Source organism: Danio rerio, chromosome 20 (assembly GCF_052040795.2).
Source record: "Danio rerio strain M-AB ecotype USA chromosome 20, GRCz13ab, whole genome shotgun sequence".
Taxonomy (NCBI): Eukaryota; Metazoa; Chordata; class Actinopteri; order Cypriniformes; family Danionidae; genus Danio; species Danio rerio.
Genome location: NC_141040.1, coordinates 35,495,001 through 35,512,794, shown reverse-complemented (window position 1 = coordinate 35,512,794; position 17,794 = coordinate 35,495,001). Strand labels below are relative to the sequence as shown.

At 35.8% G+C, this 17,794-nt stretch overlaps 1 protein-coding gene across 14 annotated transcripts in view; it reads left to right on the top strand.

The window, feature by feature from the left end:
* sash1a (SAM and SH3 domain containing 1a) overlaps window positions 1-17,794 on the top strand; it is a 315,841-nt gene that overhangs the window by 208,028 nt on the left and 90,019 nt on the right. For 5 of the 14 annotated variants that reach the window (XR_015517686.1, XM_087297063.1, XM_087297059.1 and 2 more), the window contains exon 1: window positions 11,305-11,390. The exons of the other annotated variants lie outside the window; for them this stretch is intronic. The gene's annotated coding sequence lies outside the window, so the exon portion shown is untranslated. Of the gene's footprint in view, window positions 1-11,304; window positions 11,391-17,794 lie in introns of those variants that run through there. 14 annotated transcript variants of the gene reach the window in all.

The window sequence follows — 17,794 nt, the reverse complement described above, 5'->3', positions numbered from 1 at the left end:
CACTGTTACTTAATCTTTACAACTATGCAAATATTTATGTCTGCCTTTGAATTGTAGTAAGTGATAAACTCTAATATATTCACTCAGTTGATCGTGGGGGAGGGGGGACTGAAAGAAAAAGCCTCTTTTTTTTGGTGAATCTGCTTCTTCCCCTGGGCTGCTGTAATAAGGCCACACATCTGATGGGTAATATCCTTGTACATTAGGAATTGCTGACACAAAGCATTGTGGAAGCTGTAGACTACGCTTGTTTTAAATGAAGTGCTTCTGAAATATAGTCTCATTTTGCTGTCAGTCAGCCTAATGGTTTTACCACTGACAGGGCCGTCATGCTCGGCTCCAGTGTCACACATCTAAGAAAGGCCCCGCTTTTATATCGGCTGCTCGGTTTGCTTTCTGATGGGAGCAAACAAAACGCCGGGTTTCACCAAGCACTCTGTTTCTCAAACATCATGCTATTGGTCTGAATCTGTGGATATTTAGATATGTTTTATTTTTATTTTACATGAAATACAGCAGGTCTGTTAATGAAGAGAAAAAAAAAGGAGAGAGAGAGAGAGAGAGAGAGAGAGAGAGAGAGAGAGAGACTATATTAATTGGAATTTCTGGGCCACTGAGTTGCCTAAGGCTTTATTATAAAACATTTTCAAAATGAACATGATTTTCATTAATTAGGAAAGAAACTGCACATACACTCAGACACACACTCACTCACTTGCCTTTATACGGTGAGATGAAAACAATAACTCTATATTGGTATTGTTTTCTGTTTCTTATATTCTTAACCTGAGGCTTACCTTTCTATTCATTTTTCCCTCTGAATGAGGTTTTAGCCTTGTCTTGTTTTAATGTCATGTCATCCATCACCATGCTGGCTAGTGTGTGTGTGTGTGTGTGTGTGTGTGTGTGTGTGTGTGTGTGTGTGTGTGTGTGTGTGTGCGCGCACTTTGGAGTCCAGTCTTTCAGGCCAGTTTATCCCTCCATCTGTAATTAAAATCACTCATGGAGAACACCACCACCACTGAACAATGGCATCCATATTTTATTACACACGCACACACACACCACCTACAATTACAGGCTGAGCCGCTCTTCACACACACTTACACACTCCCACTCTCATTTGATGGAATTTATTTTTATCATCCAACATGAAATTGGGTTTTGACAAAACTGCCATTTTCAAGGACTTAGATAAGATTGACGAGTGTGTGTGTGCCTGTGTGTGTTTTGTCCTACCGTAGATCTGATTTCTTGGTGGTGAAGTGTCATAAAATCTGGAATCACTTTTCATTATTTTTCTTTGCTTCTGAGAAATGTTGGACCTTTTACTTTTTCCGAGTTACAAGGTCATAGGGTTTATAGTTTTTTTTTGTTTTTTTTTAAAGACTGTGTTTCCTTGTTTCCATGCATGTCACATTGCATTTCATTGGTTAGTAAAATGAATTACTCCACCCCCAAACCAACAAAGCATTTGTTAAAAGTGCCAGTTACCAAAAGATGTAAAACAATTCACTATCAAGCCATACAAGGTTTAGGTGCCTTTTTCTGTAATAGAACATTAAGGGGCTGTATGTAAGTGTTTCTTCTAAAGCATAACAATACCTTAATATGTTTGCAGATATTTAAGAAACATGCCAAGTGAAAATTCTTGTTTATCTAAAAAACAATGCTGAAGTCTGACATTCTGTTTTGAAAAATGTGTTTTCCTTGCCAGAATGCAGTCTTTGTTTTGGTTATTTAAACCCACCCAATGCCCATTTAGCCAATTATATTTCAGCACCCCGGGGTGCCTTGTAGGAAAACAGCATATTTCATTCCTTCAGTCAGAAAGGCTCTCAAAGCATGCGTCCGTGAACGAAATGTGACCTACAGTGGACAGTAGCAGATTCGGAAATGAGACACAGATTCAGAGTTTCATGTGAGGTTACTAATTAGCAAATTATATTAATTTTATGAACAGAAAACAATAGGTGAGCAGGCTACAATGTAACCCCGTGTCAAAATACGCTATGTGAGGAGATTAGCTGTGATAAGCAATTTGGCAGTTTGAGATTTAAAAAAAAAAAAGAAAACATACAAGGAAAACAAACTGAATAATCTTGGCTCCTGATAAAAAAATTAAGTCTTGTGAAACAAATTAAATGCTCTGTGCAAGTTTGAGATTGGTTGGATTCTGTTATGTTCTTGAAAGGTGCATTTCAAGACAATGCTTTTTGATCAGAAATACCAACACAATATCATGGCAATTCATAACTTTTTGATTTGATGGCTAATTTGTATGATTTCTTTTGTACATTTCAGTATATTGCTCATCCTCCTATGATGGTTGGGTTAGGGGTCAAGTTTGGAGGCACATCTTTTTCTATTTTTTAATTTTACGCTTTTGAATGAATTAAATCAGATGTATTTGTCACTTTCCTGCCAATATGTGCAATCGTTACGCTTCCTTGTGCGATTAGGATGCAAATACAGTAAAAATAGTAACAATCTGTTTCATTTTTTTAGATAGCACTTCTATTTTAGCATATTTTAAAATATTTGTCTTCAATGTGAACCTGCAGAAAACAAAGAGGCTGATTTTGGTGCTTTATTAAAGTATTTTTATTATCAGCTCTGAACATTTCTATAAATAAAAATACAAAAATTTGATTGATTTTATTCAAGACTTTTTCGTAAATATAAAAAATAACTTTGTTTATACTATTATTCATAATATTGCAAATACATTGTGAATCACATCAAATAACAAACCCTTGCTGAATATAAATATTAGTTTTTTGTGTAAAAAGCATACTATCTTAAAACATTTGAACTATACAATATCCGGCAATAATAGAAAAATAGCATGTTTATATGGGTACAACAGCTTGTTATTTGGGACGTACCCTTAAAAGGACCCCTATGTTGCAATAATATCAACTTGTAAAATGTATGGTATTACAATGGACAACAATGCTTCTTTTAAAGACACTGCTCCATTGACCAGCTGTGTACCCCTAAAGATATTTCTGAGGCTGTCATCTATTTTAACACCTATTGGCATATTATTTTAACTGTATTATGATTTAGGATGATCTCAACCTCATCTTACCTACAGTACTTCCACTGGTCTGTTAGTTCTCTTGGGATTCTCCCAGTTTAAGTTGAACTGATGTCTTCTCTCACACACTCCATCCTTCTCTCTGTCTCTCTTCCTCTGGCTGCCTCCAGTCTGACTGATAGACCATTCACACTCATCCTCAGGAGAATCTCGCACACACACGCACGCCTCTCTAAATCATCCCTCACTTCATTCCAGTCCTTTATTCTTCCCTTGACTCTCACCCTTTACCTCCCAATTCTTCTTCTACCCATCGTCTCATCCCTCTGGAGATCTCTCCTGTCTGCCTGCTTCTGGTAATCACAGACAGGTAGAGACAGATGGCAATACTTCACCGCTCTCTCTCTCTCACACACACACACACTTTATCTCACTTTGTCTTGCCTCTGTCTCTCTAATGCTGTCTGAGATCAGAGAGTCTGAAGTGTTCGATTCAACTCTGCTGAGTTTCTCGCACAAGTAATAATGCTTACTTTTATTTATAGCACTTTTAAAGCTTCTTAGCCAAAAGTAAGAACACATGAGAAACATTGCTAGATATGAAACCAGGAACGCAAGTACAAGACAAATAAAGAAATAGCAAAAGGAAGGCTATGCAAATGTTTTTACTGGAGAATTTAAGATCTTTATAGATCTTTATTTATTTTTCTATAGTTCATGATTGGAACATCTGAGACAGTATCAAATCTCATGAAGGTTTCAAAATGTGTGATATGTATTTAGGTGTCATTAAGAGCTTTTTTAAGGCCATAATAAATATGTTGTAAATTTAAAAAAATATATATGAAAATTTAAAAGCAACTTGTAGGTAATACGGAGATAAGAAATATTTTAAATCTACTAAATAAGATCTAGTTAGAATCAATTATGTGGTTGCAGCATTATATACCAGTCATTTTAGATTTATTTATTATAGTATATAATACATAGTAAATGAGTGGCATGCTGGACAAATTGGAGGTTCTTTCCACTGTGGTAAACCCTGGTTAATAAGGGCACTAAAAAGAAAATTAATAAATGAATGATTACATAGTATATATTTAGATTTTAGGGCATCACAGTGGCGCAGTGGGTAGCACGATCGCCTCACAGCAAGAAGGTCACTAGTTCAAACCTCAGTTGGGTCAGTTGGCATTTCTGTGTGAAGTTTGCATGTTCTCTTCATGTTCGCATGGGGTTTCCTCCGGGTGCTCCCCCACAAGTCCAAAGACATGTGAAATAGGTGAATTGGTTTGGCTAAATTGTCCGTATGTATGTGTGAATGAGTAAATGATGGGTGTTTCCCTGAGATGGGTTGCAGCTGGAAGGGAATCCACTGCGTAAAACATGCTGGATGAGTTGGTGGTTCATTCCGCTTCGGTGGCCCCCGATTAATAAAGGGACTAAGCCCAAAAGAAAACGAAAGAATGAATGAAAGAATGCATAGAACTATATATATCAAGGTTTTAATTTTATAAATAATATTGTTACTTCATTAACAGTAGAGTTTATTTTATTTTAAATTAATTAATTTATTTATTCGTTTATGAGCCAGAGTGAAGTGTAATCTTCATGTCGTTTTTTTTAACACCTAAAACATGCAGCCAAATACCTTGGAGACGACCCATAGAAAAATAAATACCAAAGAAACTAAAACATATCCCCTACCTAAACACACAAATTAATCTAAATACACCTAACAAAATAACAGAAATAAAAATAAAAGAATTACTCCTTCCTTATCTAAAAACAGGATAAAATATTTACAGAAAAGAAAAGTGTGGCGTCCAACCCCTACTCATTCTCTTTGTGTAAATCAGTAAATCAATATTTACAAAAACAACAAACAAACCAAAAACAAAATAACAAGGAGGGAAAAAACGGAAGAATAAATGACAAACAAAAGTCAAAATTTATGCACACACCAAAATGGAAAAACACAATCAAAAATAACACTTGGAACTATATATATCTCTTGCTCTCCAGCCCCATCGGCGTTTATCCTTTTTTAAAAGATGCCCTGGGTCGCTCCAGGCAATCCCACGGCACGTCATCTGTGTAATTAGGCCTATGCAGATGAAAAGAGAGGGAGAGAGACACACACTTGTGAACGCAACAAAAAGGCCAACAGGTTTGGAAACACCATGATGATGAGTAAATTTCACAGATATGACAAATAATTTGAAGTACTGTAGTTATTTTTCCCCCAAAGTCAAACTGTTAGTTTTGTATGACGTTTCACTGAAAGATCTATGCAGCCGTGGCATTGTATTAGTCCCCATAACTGTACATTAAAGACCAAACTGAACTGATCATACAGCTTTCCTTTTTTTGACATTTATTGAAAATGTTGTCCATTCTAAAGTGGTCACGATGCAAGAATGGCCAGAATGTTAGTAGTAACAAACACTGATTGATAGTTTTTTTTCTGCATTTGTTACATTTGCAAGATTTATTGTCACGTCAGTAAGATCTAAGTTCATTAAGGATGATTTTTTATAAATAATGTGTTTACTCATGTCAGAACAGCTGCTTTAGGAAGTTATGAATGTGTGATAGTAGGATGTGTGTCTCTTGACTATTTGTGTTAATTTTGTCCTCATTTTCCTAATACTCTGCTGCCACCTAGTGCCACCTACCACATCTCTCCCTCTCTTGCTCTTTCTCTCTCTCTTCATCTTTCAGTTTGCTGCACCTCTCATGCTGGCAGACACAAAAGCCAATCAGTGACTGTCGGTAAAGAGAGACAGTGTGAGTGGAGAGGACATTGTTGGTTCAGTCATGAAACTCACATACACGCATGCATTAACATCAGTGTTTACAGATCTCCCACATACACACTTAGGTACACACTGGAGAATGAACACAATTACCACACACACAGTTTGTCAGGGCTTACCTACTCACATTTTTCCGATCTCACACACATGCATACACACACTCATTTACATATAAATTGCTGTAAAGTAGGACAGAAGCTTGTTTAAATTTGATGAGAGCTTTTGTTCAAATGAGGACCGAATGCGCAGAGGTATCAGATGAATACACTTGGAGCTTCAGTGTGTGTGTGCTTTGGATTACGTTTGAGAGAGAAAAAATACAGCTTGATGTTACATATTAAACAATACAGTCAATATACAGAACAATACAACAATGCAAATCTACGGCGATTTCCCCAGTGACCAAAAGCTGAATATATTGTGTGCCTGCTTATGCTCTAGAATATCCACACACAGCACCGTGTGACTGCATTCACACGCATATATAGGTGATCAATGCTATTGAGCACCATTCACATGCCAGTATCAATATGTAGAGCTTGAGTTGTACATCATTCAGCTGATGCTCGGTACAGTGTGGATAAGATGCTGATGTCAGTATTGCTCAGTGTTGTTTGTGTTGGAGATGTTTGGATCTGTAGACACATAGGAGCCAGGGTTGACCGGAGAACATCTCAATACCAGACTGGAAACAGAGGTTTAAATCTAAACTAGAGCACAGAAATGCTATTATTACCCATAATTCGTGGGATGAGTCTACGCATTCCTTGAAAAGCAAGATTTTCTCTTGGCTAGATCACCTAAAACCGCTGTTCCCCTTCCCTGCAATTACACAAAATGCTTGCTTTTTTCATGCTGTCTTTTGCTGGAGCTTCTTCAGATCATCCAGGAGAAGAAAATGCTCCTATAAAAAGCAGATATGCTTGAAATGCTTCAGAAATTCTGTCATTTGGATCATTTTTGAATCGTAGCACCTCACTTTGTACATTTTCTGCTATTTCCTAAATAGTTTCACTTACAGTATGATGAGACAAAATTGTATGATAGACATCCGGTCATTCATATTATCCCAAATGTTTAAAATACCCACCAATCAGTTTTCTCATCTCTTTGACCCCCGACATGTCATATTTTTGGTATTTGGGGCAGTCTTGGCAGATCATAGTGGGTGGCCAGAGCAAAAGAAAAAGTATAAAATGCATTTTTTTTTATCTTGTTGATTTAAAAATCTCTGAATTTGTGATTTATGCTTATGTGTTTGAATAAAAGATAAATTATGCTTTAATCTTTACACTACAAGTGGCATTTTCATTTGCTGATATTTAAAAGCAAATGTTGTCATTAACATTTACATTTATTAATTTAGCAGACTCTTTTGTCCAGTGCTGCTCACAAATGTCAATTGGTGACAGTTGGGCAAAATAGCAAAAAATAGACAAGACCTTACCAACATTTTAACTATGGAATACGTGCAGCTGGAAGGGCATCCACTGCGTAAAAATGTGCTGGATAATTTGGCGGTTCATTCCCCTGTGGCGACCCCAGATTAATAAAGGGACTAAGCCGACAAGAAAATTAATGAATGAATGAATGGAATACGTAGGAAAAGGGTGACACAGTGGCTCAGTGGTTGGCACTGTCGCCTCACAGCAAGGTCTGGTTTGAGTCCTAGCTGGGCCAGTTGTCATTTGGACAACTGTGCAAAGTTTGCATGTTTTCCTCGTGTTGGCGTGGCTTTCCTTCGGGTGCTCCAGTTTCCCCCACAGCCCAAAGTCATCCGCTTTAGGTGAAGTGAATAAACTAAATTGACTGTAGTGTATGTGTGTGCATGTGAGAGTGTATGGGTGTTTCCTAGTACTGTGTTGCAGCTGGAAGGGCATCCCCTGTGTAAAACGTGCTGGATTACTTGCCTGTTGAAAATGAATGAATAGTTAGGATATCGTATTTAGTGGAACAGTTATAGTATTAACTAATAAACTACATAAGCAAAATGCATGTTGTCTCTGAATGATAGATAAGTGATATAGCTTGAGAGGTACTGCAAAGGGGAATGAGCTAATATTTGCAAAGACAGGTGTACCAAGCTTGTGGCATCATATTCAAAAAGACTTGAGGCTGTATTTGCTGCCAAAGGTGCATCAACAGAGTATTGAGCAAAGGCTGTGAATGCTTATGTACATGTGATTTTTCAGGTTTTTTATTTCTAATAAATTTTTTTAAATCTTTTTTTTATTACATTGTCATTATGGGGTATTGTGTGTAGAATGTTGAGGAAATAAATGAATTTAATCCATTTTGAAATAAGGCTGTAACATAAAAAGTGAAGCGCTATGAATACTTTCCGGATGCACTGTATGTCTGAAGTCCATTTGAACAGTGTGTTTATAAAAGCAACATGATTTGAAAGATTTCCTTCACATCTGTAGTCAAAAAATAACAATTAAATGTAAAAGATAAATAAATAAATAATTCTTGTATGAGCGATATTAAAAAGAACCACATATGTTACATGTCATGTATTAATCATTGTTTTACAGCCAATATGTAAAAATGTTTTTGACAAAACTGAAAAAAAAAAAAAATACTTTGCCCAACTCATCTTTGGACCTAGGTTGTTTATAAAAGCCTTTAGATGGATTTTCATGGTAAGGTCTCCGAATACTTTCACCGGGAACAGAATGTAACATTTTGTGCTCGTCTGGCAGCCTCTCTTCCATTCTATGATGAATGAAGTGACTTCTTATTTTCAAGATAATTCTGTTAGGTTATTCTGTAATCTAATGACAATGCATCATGCATAAAATAAGGGATTCATTCAAACTATCATCCATATATATAGTAAATATAGTGTATAGTAATTATAATCAAACTAACACAACAGTTTATCATCATGATCTCAATTAACTGCAATATCACATGCTTTATTAACTGCTGTGTTAAAAGTTTGCAGCACATATTTACATATTCAACTAAATAACCCTCTCAGAGGCATGTCTACTATCAGTGTTCATTACTGATACATTGGTGCAATCTTTCATTCGTTTGTGCGTTACCTGTGCATGAGTGTGAACACGAGCAGTAAGTTCACTAAATGTCCACCGGTGTCACTAATAATAATGGACATTTACATTTAGTAAATTAAGTACATTAAGCAGATGCTTTTTCATGCTTTTAAGCAGAGACATTTAGCCATTCAACAAGCCATCCATACAAAAAGTGCTAGATATACGAAGGAACTCGTGCTAAAATTGTGCTAAAATTATCCTTTTTAATTTTTGTAGAGAAAGAGAAACTGTATCTGCAGAAGACAATCTGGGATTTAAAATTTCAGATGAGGATTAAGAATCAGTCCTATGCAGAATTCACAAGCCCTCTGTCCGCGCATGACATGGACTTCTGCAGTGCAAAGTTGTACATTGTGTACACTGGACAAACCTAAAGATCTCAAAGCACTTATATATATATACATATAGCTGTTATTCCACCCCAGCCTTTCATGCACACACAGTTGAAATGAGAATTATTACACCCCATTTGATTTTTTTTCTTTTTTAAATATTTCCTAAATTATGTTTAACAGAGCAAGGAAATTTTCATAGTATATCTGATAATATTTTTTCTCCTGGAGAAAGTTTTATTTGTTTTATTTTGGCTAGAATAAAAGTCGTTTTTTAATATTATTTTTTAAGTACTTTAAGGTAAAAAATGATTAGCTCCTTTTAGCTATATATTTTTTCGATAGTCTAGAGAACAAACCATCATTATACAATAACTTGTCTAATTACCCTACCCTGCCTAGTTAACCTAATTAACCTAATTTAAATGTCACTAAGCTGTATAGAAGTGTCTTGAAAAATATCTAGTAAAATATTATTTACTGTCATCATGGCTAAGATAAAAATAAATCAGTTAGGATAGATGAGTTATTAAAAATATAATGTGTAGAAATGTGTTGAAAAAATCTCTCTGTTAAACAGAAATTGGTGAAAAAATAAACTGGGGCACTAATAATTTAGGGGGTTAATAATTCTGACTTCAACATGTTTTGGTCTTGTATAAAACTTAACTGTTTTCTGTTTTGTTTTTTTTTGTTTTTTGGGATATATTTATCTCCCCTTGTGCAGTGATTGCCATTTTTGGGATTTTTCCCATGTCAAATAATCTTACAAAGATACAATCTGATTGCATAGCTTTTATTGTGCTCCTGGCTAAACTGCTAATATTGCTTAGGTGGAAGAATCAGAAACCTCCAACCATGATGTCCTCTTCTTCCTAAAGTTAGAAAAATTAGACTGTCTAAAGCTTCATCCAACCAGTTTTTAAAAATTTGGGACCCATTTAGGAAATATATCTCAGAAATAAAATTATTGTCAAATATAGACCAAGTCCTTGTTCCAGCAAATTGATTGTTTTTCCTTCTTAAGTTCAAAGTAGAGTATGTCAGATTGTACAATTGTAGTTTTTGTTAAGCCACATTAGTATTTACCTTTTTATTTGTTGGTAATTTTTATTATTTCATGCGCTTAAGTTGATACTATTTTTAAATATAATTATTATAATTATTTTTATTTATTTTTTTTACTGTAATTTGTCATAAAATGCATAAATAAAACTCTCTATAAAAAAAAAGATAATGAGGGATTGTTAGAAAGTATATGGTGCAAAACTGATGCAAGTGTCAGTTAAAAAAACAGAGAGATAAAATAGTGTGTTTTCTGCAGGTGGTTTGTCAAGCCCACTCACTTGTGTGAGGCACACTCAGATTCTGGATTCTACTGTACATATATTTTTAATAGCTATACTTGCTTTTTTCAGCTCTTTCACTCTTTTTTTATTGACTAATTTATACTCTGACTCACTCAAGCAGCTGTTGGTTTTGCCGGATGAAATATCATATTTTCCCTCACGTTTCCCCTTTTCTGTATGTGGGTCATGTATACATGTGAGTGTTTCAGTGAGAAACAGAAAGAGAGATGTTAGTGTGTGTGTTTGCCTTTGGGCTGTGTTCTAAAGTTTGAAGGAGGATGCTGGCAGTGGTTTAACATTAACAGGAAACGCCAGTCATCCCACCGGAGCCAATCAGCACGGAGCCCAATTGAACCCAGTTACTCCTCACTCCAGCCAGAGATGTTTCTCTCCCATTGGGACCACAGCTGCGGTCTGTATGGACGAGTGTTTGTGTGTGTGTGAGCACATTTATTGTTCAACTTTAAGACCCACTGCAGCTGAGAACTTGATTGTGTATAGTATATGTTGACAAGGAGATGATTCTATGGTGGTTTATGTGTGATCACCCTGATTCCAGCTCTCCTTTACTGCCATGCATTGTTCTAATTCCCCATCGTCCTGAGAAAGAAAGAGAGAAAGAGAGAGAGAGAGGAAGCTGTACCGAAGGAGGAGGGAACTTGGGAAAGAGGAGGGAGGTTTAGAGAGCAATAGAACAGAAAAAGAAATAAAGAAAGACAAAGAAAGGAGGGAGACTTGTCTATTCTGAGTGACTTCACAGCACGGATCTCTATTATGAACCGGTGAGTCCTTCTTAAACTCCAGTGGATTTTAAGCAATGTCATTTTGTGCTGGATATTAATGTTTAAGGATTTATTTGTGATTCATTCAAAGTTGTGGCACATAGTAGGCTGCTAAAAGTTTGGAAATGATAGACATATTGGAAGTTTCAGAGTTTTTAGTCTCAAGTCTATGAAATTCAATGTATTTAAGTTTGTTTGAATGTTGTCTAAGTGGACACTATATTCAGAGCAAGCAATGTGATGTCATTTAATGATGCAGTTCCATCTCTCTCTCTCTCTCTCTCTCTCTCTCTCTCTCTCTCTCTCTCTCTCTCTCTCTCTCTCTCTCTCTCTGTAATTAGCTTGTGTCTACTCTTAGATGAATATATATATATATATACAGCGTTGAACATTGTGTCTGTGAATACAGTGGCATACTGTTGATTACAGAAGAAAATGTAATAATTTTAAAGTTTTTGTCGTTTTGTTAGTAAAAAAAAAAATAGTAATAATAACAATTTAAAAAAGCAATGATGAGAGAGGCATGCCAGCCCATAGACTTCCATTGAAAGCAAAATTCTGTCACCATGTTTTTTTGTATTCATAAACGGAGATACAAATGTGGTAGCTATATTTAGAGTCAGAAATATTTTCTTTCTACTAATTCTAGTGAATAGCAATAACATAAGCTGCACAACTTCTTATAATAATAATAATAATAATAATAATAATAATAATAATAATAATAATAATAGTAATAGTAATAATAATAATAATAATAATAAAACACATTTATTTAGCACCAATGTATCACATTACAATGATGACTGGAGATAAAATGATTTTTTTTTATTATAATGATTTTTTTAATTGTAATATTGTTTTTACTTTTGTTTGGATTAAATAAATGCAGACTTGGTGAGTGTAGCAGTGTTTTGAATCGCAGTGTATGTACAAATATATATTGAAGAATCCATCGTAATTGATATTTTATTAATACATCTACAGAAATAAATAAACAAAAATGTAATTTATACAGCATAATACCAACATATCCTAAGGCCCCAAAAAAGATCAAATAAGTGCAAATATGAATTTAATTTGATTTGCTGCGTTAACACACTACATCCAACAGGAGCAAAGGCACAACACAGGAATGGACACAATGCAAATGGGACATGATAAAGCAGCAGCTTGCACTGAAACAGGAAAGGAAGTTAGACAATGAGTTATGTTTGTGTTGTGACGACAGCTCTTGCACTGACAATGAAATTTCACTAACAAGCATTCAGGCACACACACAGGCACACATTTTCACATATACAAAGCCTCTTGTGTTTGACTTCCTGTCTGGAAGACGTCCAACAGCATCTGGATCAATTCAGGATCAAAATAGAAAGAAGAGACTTGTTGGAGGAGAAAGGAATCGAACAGTTTGCAGAAACTACATGATAACTGAGTGTGACCGTGATTTGCTAGTAGTTTGCAGTGAAATTACAACCCTGTTCACAGATGTGTGTTGCCACTACCTGCTTTCCAGCTGTTCACTGCTATGGTCCATTATGAAGTCTCCTCTTTTTGAATATATTGGATGCATAATTTATTTATAACAAGATCTGAGGGAGCAGCGCATCTGTGTTTGCATTACTGATTACCTGTATCTTTGTCTTGTTGAGCTGTTGTAATCCACAAAGACATCTCGTGGTATGTCAGAATCATGTACATGAATGTTTATTAGTAGGGTTTGCAAAAGCAAGCATCGCTATTATGGTTAGGGATTTGAACAAGCCTCTAATCCTGATTATTGCAATTCAGTGCATAACACATCCCACGATGTTTCTGACATTAAAGACACCTCAAAGCATGTGGCTTTTTGAGAAGAGGTGTGCTATTACTTTTCTGAATCATTTGGCTTCAAATTATCTCCACACAAACAATGAGGTAGAGACCTGAGCTCTATCTAGAGCAAATACTTTCTTTGGTTGCACCGTACAAAATTTTTAGGGAAAAAGAAATACATAGCTATTGGAAAAAAACAACCTAGCAACCGCATAGCAACCTGCTAACAGCCACTTTTAGTGACTTGCATGGGTTCCCTCGTGATTTTTTTCCTTTCTGGTTTCTGGTAGTTGTATTCATAGCTTAAGTCGGAAATTATACATTGGAGATATTGTTTTAAGCCAAACATCAGCCCAATGATGTCATTTCCAATAATAAAGGAGTGTGTCGTGGAAGACATATAATCAAGCCTCCAGTCTTTCTCTGCTGTAGACATGACACACACCATAATATGACACATTCACACATCCACACATAAAGTGGACCATATTTATTATTATTTATGGGATGCTATTTTTGTTTAAAGTGTTTGTGTGTGTTGTTAGTATGTACTGTATATATGTAAGCATAATTTGGTGACACATTTTATACCTGGAAGTGAGATGAACTTGAAAAATTCTCCCAAAAACATTTCTGAGAACACCTTCATTAAAATAAATAAATACAGTTTAAAAAATTGTGACAGTCATTTATATTGTTGGATAACCAATTTCTTTCTACACTGAAAAAAAATCCATTCGAAGATGATTCCTTGTATTTACATTTTTTTTCAAGTTAAGTGCTTGTAAACAATTTAATTGGGCTGAATTTAAACAAATAAATTGAGTTGAACATTACTAAATTTAATTTGTTTGTTTAAATTTAAGACATATAAATTTGCAACAATTTTGCAGATGTATTTTGATGCCCTAAATCAGTGTTTCTCAACTGGTGGGTCGTGACCCAAAAGTGGGTCGTGGGAACATTTTCAGTGGGTCGCGGAATGTGTAGTCAAAAAAACAATTTTTTTTTTTTTTTTTTTTTTTTTTTTTTGCTTATATCATACTTTTATTTTGAAATGTGTGTTCAACAACTGAACTTTTCCTTTCCCTAACCACAGTTTACAGTATTTTAAGTTTTTGCTCTGTAATATTACTATAATTTGATACACTTTGTTAAATGACAGCAATAATGTATTGTTTATTTGTAAGCCTTGGTGATTTTATTATGATTTATCTGTCACTACTTGTGTATGTTAACAAATAAACACAAATGAATTATAATTCCTAAAATTATATTATAGTTCCTAAAAATTTGTGTCGCTGCTTGATGACTGTACAAATATGGGTCCCATGGCCAAACTAGTTGAAAACCACTGCAGTAAATAACAAATCAGTTGTTAAAAAAAGATTTATATTATATTAAGAAAATTTCTTAAATATACATGCTAAATTATTCCTAGAGATGTTATAAAGCACCTGTGATAAAAATCATATTTTTTAAGCTGTTTGGACAGAACTGTGTGTAGGTATAGTGTGTCTACAGTCATATTGGAGTAATAATCATTGGGAAAGTTCTTACTGTAGTATTTATTATAAACATTATGTGCTTCTTTCATGTCTGTCACTGTGCTGTTTATCTGACACAGCCGAGGTGGAAATTGGGGCACACTCTGACAGGCAAGTGGGAACAGTGAGCGGGGAGAAATATCATTAAAGGCACAGGCCACAAAAACAGCTACATAGTATTCAAAGCAGAAAATTCCAATACTCTGAAAGTTAAAATAAATTATCTGATGGGTATTTTGAGCTGAAACTTTACAGACACATTCTGGAGACACAAAAGACTTCTCTTAAATCTTGAAAAAGAGGTAAAATAGGTGCCCTTTAACATTTTACCTTAAAATGACATTTTAACTCATATTAAAATAAAAAAGCTTGTTATAATAAGAAAATTTCACAATATTGACATTTAGCAGTGTTTTAGACATGGATTAAATATAAGATTATTTGAGCCTTTCTGACCCTTTATTCTATAGATAAATAAAGATTAACTCTTGCCTAAATTGGTTAATTAAAAAAATATAAAATATATCATGGAATGTCCCCGATTAAATGTCAAATGTCTGTGTTTGAGGAGTGAGAAAAAGAGTGAGAAAAAAGTGTGTTTCTAGTTCAGTGGGAGAGAGAAGCTTTACTTCATTGAATGAGCTTTCAAAACTGTGTCATTCTCCAGATGTGTGGTGACCTCATCCAAACTGAACATCAGGCTTTGCAGAGGCTCAAACACCGCTGACATAGGCTCCTTTAAAAACATGAGTTGTCTATGTCTGTGCTGCCGTGATTTTATTAGTGCCACTGTAACTCGTTATCTGTACTCTTTTACAGTGAGAGTATCTTCTGTAGTGTGTCATTGGACTGTCAGCCAATCGTATCACTTCATTCCACTCCAGTGATGTACATGGGTGTTTCTGTTTAGCAGCAGTGGCAAACTGCAGAGCCATGAAATTGTCCGTGTGAGGGTGTGTGCATGTGTGACTACATTCAGATGTGCATATGTAAAACATTGTTGCGTTATTTTTACCAATTGGTTTGAAAGCGGTGCATTAATATTCATCACATCACCAACTGGTTGCGTTTGCACTGTATTGGCACGTCTGTTGTACGTGTGTGTGAAGACAATGAAGTGTGACGCTTCCATTCTCCTGCTGTCCACCCTCTTAAACATTGACAGCATTCATTGCACACACACACACACACACACACACACACACACACACTAAAAGCTCTGATGCTGGCCATATGAGTGAGCATGTGTGTGTAGAATGAGACAGGACTGGCTTTTGTTTCATTCTGTGACAGAAATGCTGTTCAGTAATGAGCTCATGCCACGACAGTGTCATGTAGTGGCAGTCAACCACACATGTTTGTACCAGTACCTCAGACACACACACATACATGTCCTGACACAGACAAACCACAGGGTAGACAGAATGTAATATGTTGTGTCAGCTTATGTCACATTATTTCAACACATTTCTTGATAAAAGTACACTCAAGGACACCATGCATAACTATTCTGGACAGTGGGAAGATCTTGAGAGATGTTTCATTGCTTTAAAAGAATATCTGAATAGGCCGTATGTGTGCATATGTTTGATATTGGGTTAAGAAGAGCGAAGCCTTTTGTGATGTCAGATTCATATTGTTAGCAGATGTGCTATTTTATTCACTTGGATTCTTTTCCAAAATCTTTGCATGGGTGTTTGTATGTGCACATCGCAGGTGTGTCGGGTTTAACCGGACAAATTAGCCATCTAAATGGTCCGTGCTGAATCTGTCTGCCTCAGTTAAACAGAGGCTCTGCCTGTCTGCCACGCATTCTGACTGTCCTACATCTAACTGTCTGTCTTGCTGGCTGACTGACTGTCTGTAAAATGTTTTTATTTTATACAGATGTATGGATGGATGAATAAATAGATGAGTAGGAACTGGATAAATGAATGAACTGACAGGTATATATAAGTGAAGTTTAAGGATAATGTATATGGAAAGATAGATGATAGATACAGTATGTCGATGAAAATATCCATAGACTGATCAATATTTGGATGGATGGACAGCAGATGGACTGACAGACGGACAAACGGATGGATGGATGGATGGATGGATGGATGGATGGATGGATGGATGGATGGAAAATGGACTGTTGGGAATATGGACAGAGGGATGGATGGATGGATGGATAGATAAATGGACAGATGGATGGATGTATGGAAGAATAGATAGATGGATGGATGGATAAATGGACAGATGGCGGATGGACTGACGGACGGACAAACGGACAGATAGATGGAAAATGGACTGATTGGTATGGATGGACAGATGGTTGGATAGATGGACATGTGAATGAATGGATGGATGAACGAACAGGCGGATTGATGGATGATCAGATGGACGAACAGACGGAAGGATGGATGGATGGACAGACAGTTGGATGGATGGATGGATGGATGGATGGACGAACTGGCGGATAGATGGATAGATGGACTGATAGGTGTATGGTTGGACGGTTGGTTGAACAGGTGGTTGGATGGACGAACAGACGAATGCATGGATGGATGAAGGGATGGAAGGATAGTCGGATGGATGGATGGACAGATGGCTGGATGGACGGATGGATGTATAGACAGACAGATGGACAGATGGATGGATGGAAAATGGCCTGATGTATATGGACAGATGGATAAATAGATATATGAATGGACGGGTAGGAAATGGTTAAATTAGTGAATAGACAGACATATGGATGAAAATAGACGAATTTAACATCAGCATCACTTAAAGTAATGATGACATTGTTACAACTTTTTGTCAGTCAATGTCAGCTTGAAATTTATGGATAATATATACAAACAGATGCATAAATAGATACAGTATATGGATTAATAGATGATATATGAATTGGTGAATAGATGGAAAAATAGCTGGATATACAGGTGATTAGATGAATAGATGTGGATGGGATTGGATGGAAAGATTTTTGAATAGCTAAATTGTGCATGGATGGGGAAAGTAAGTAATTAGGCTGATTTAGGTTTTGTACAC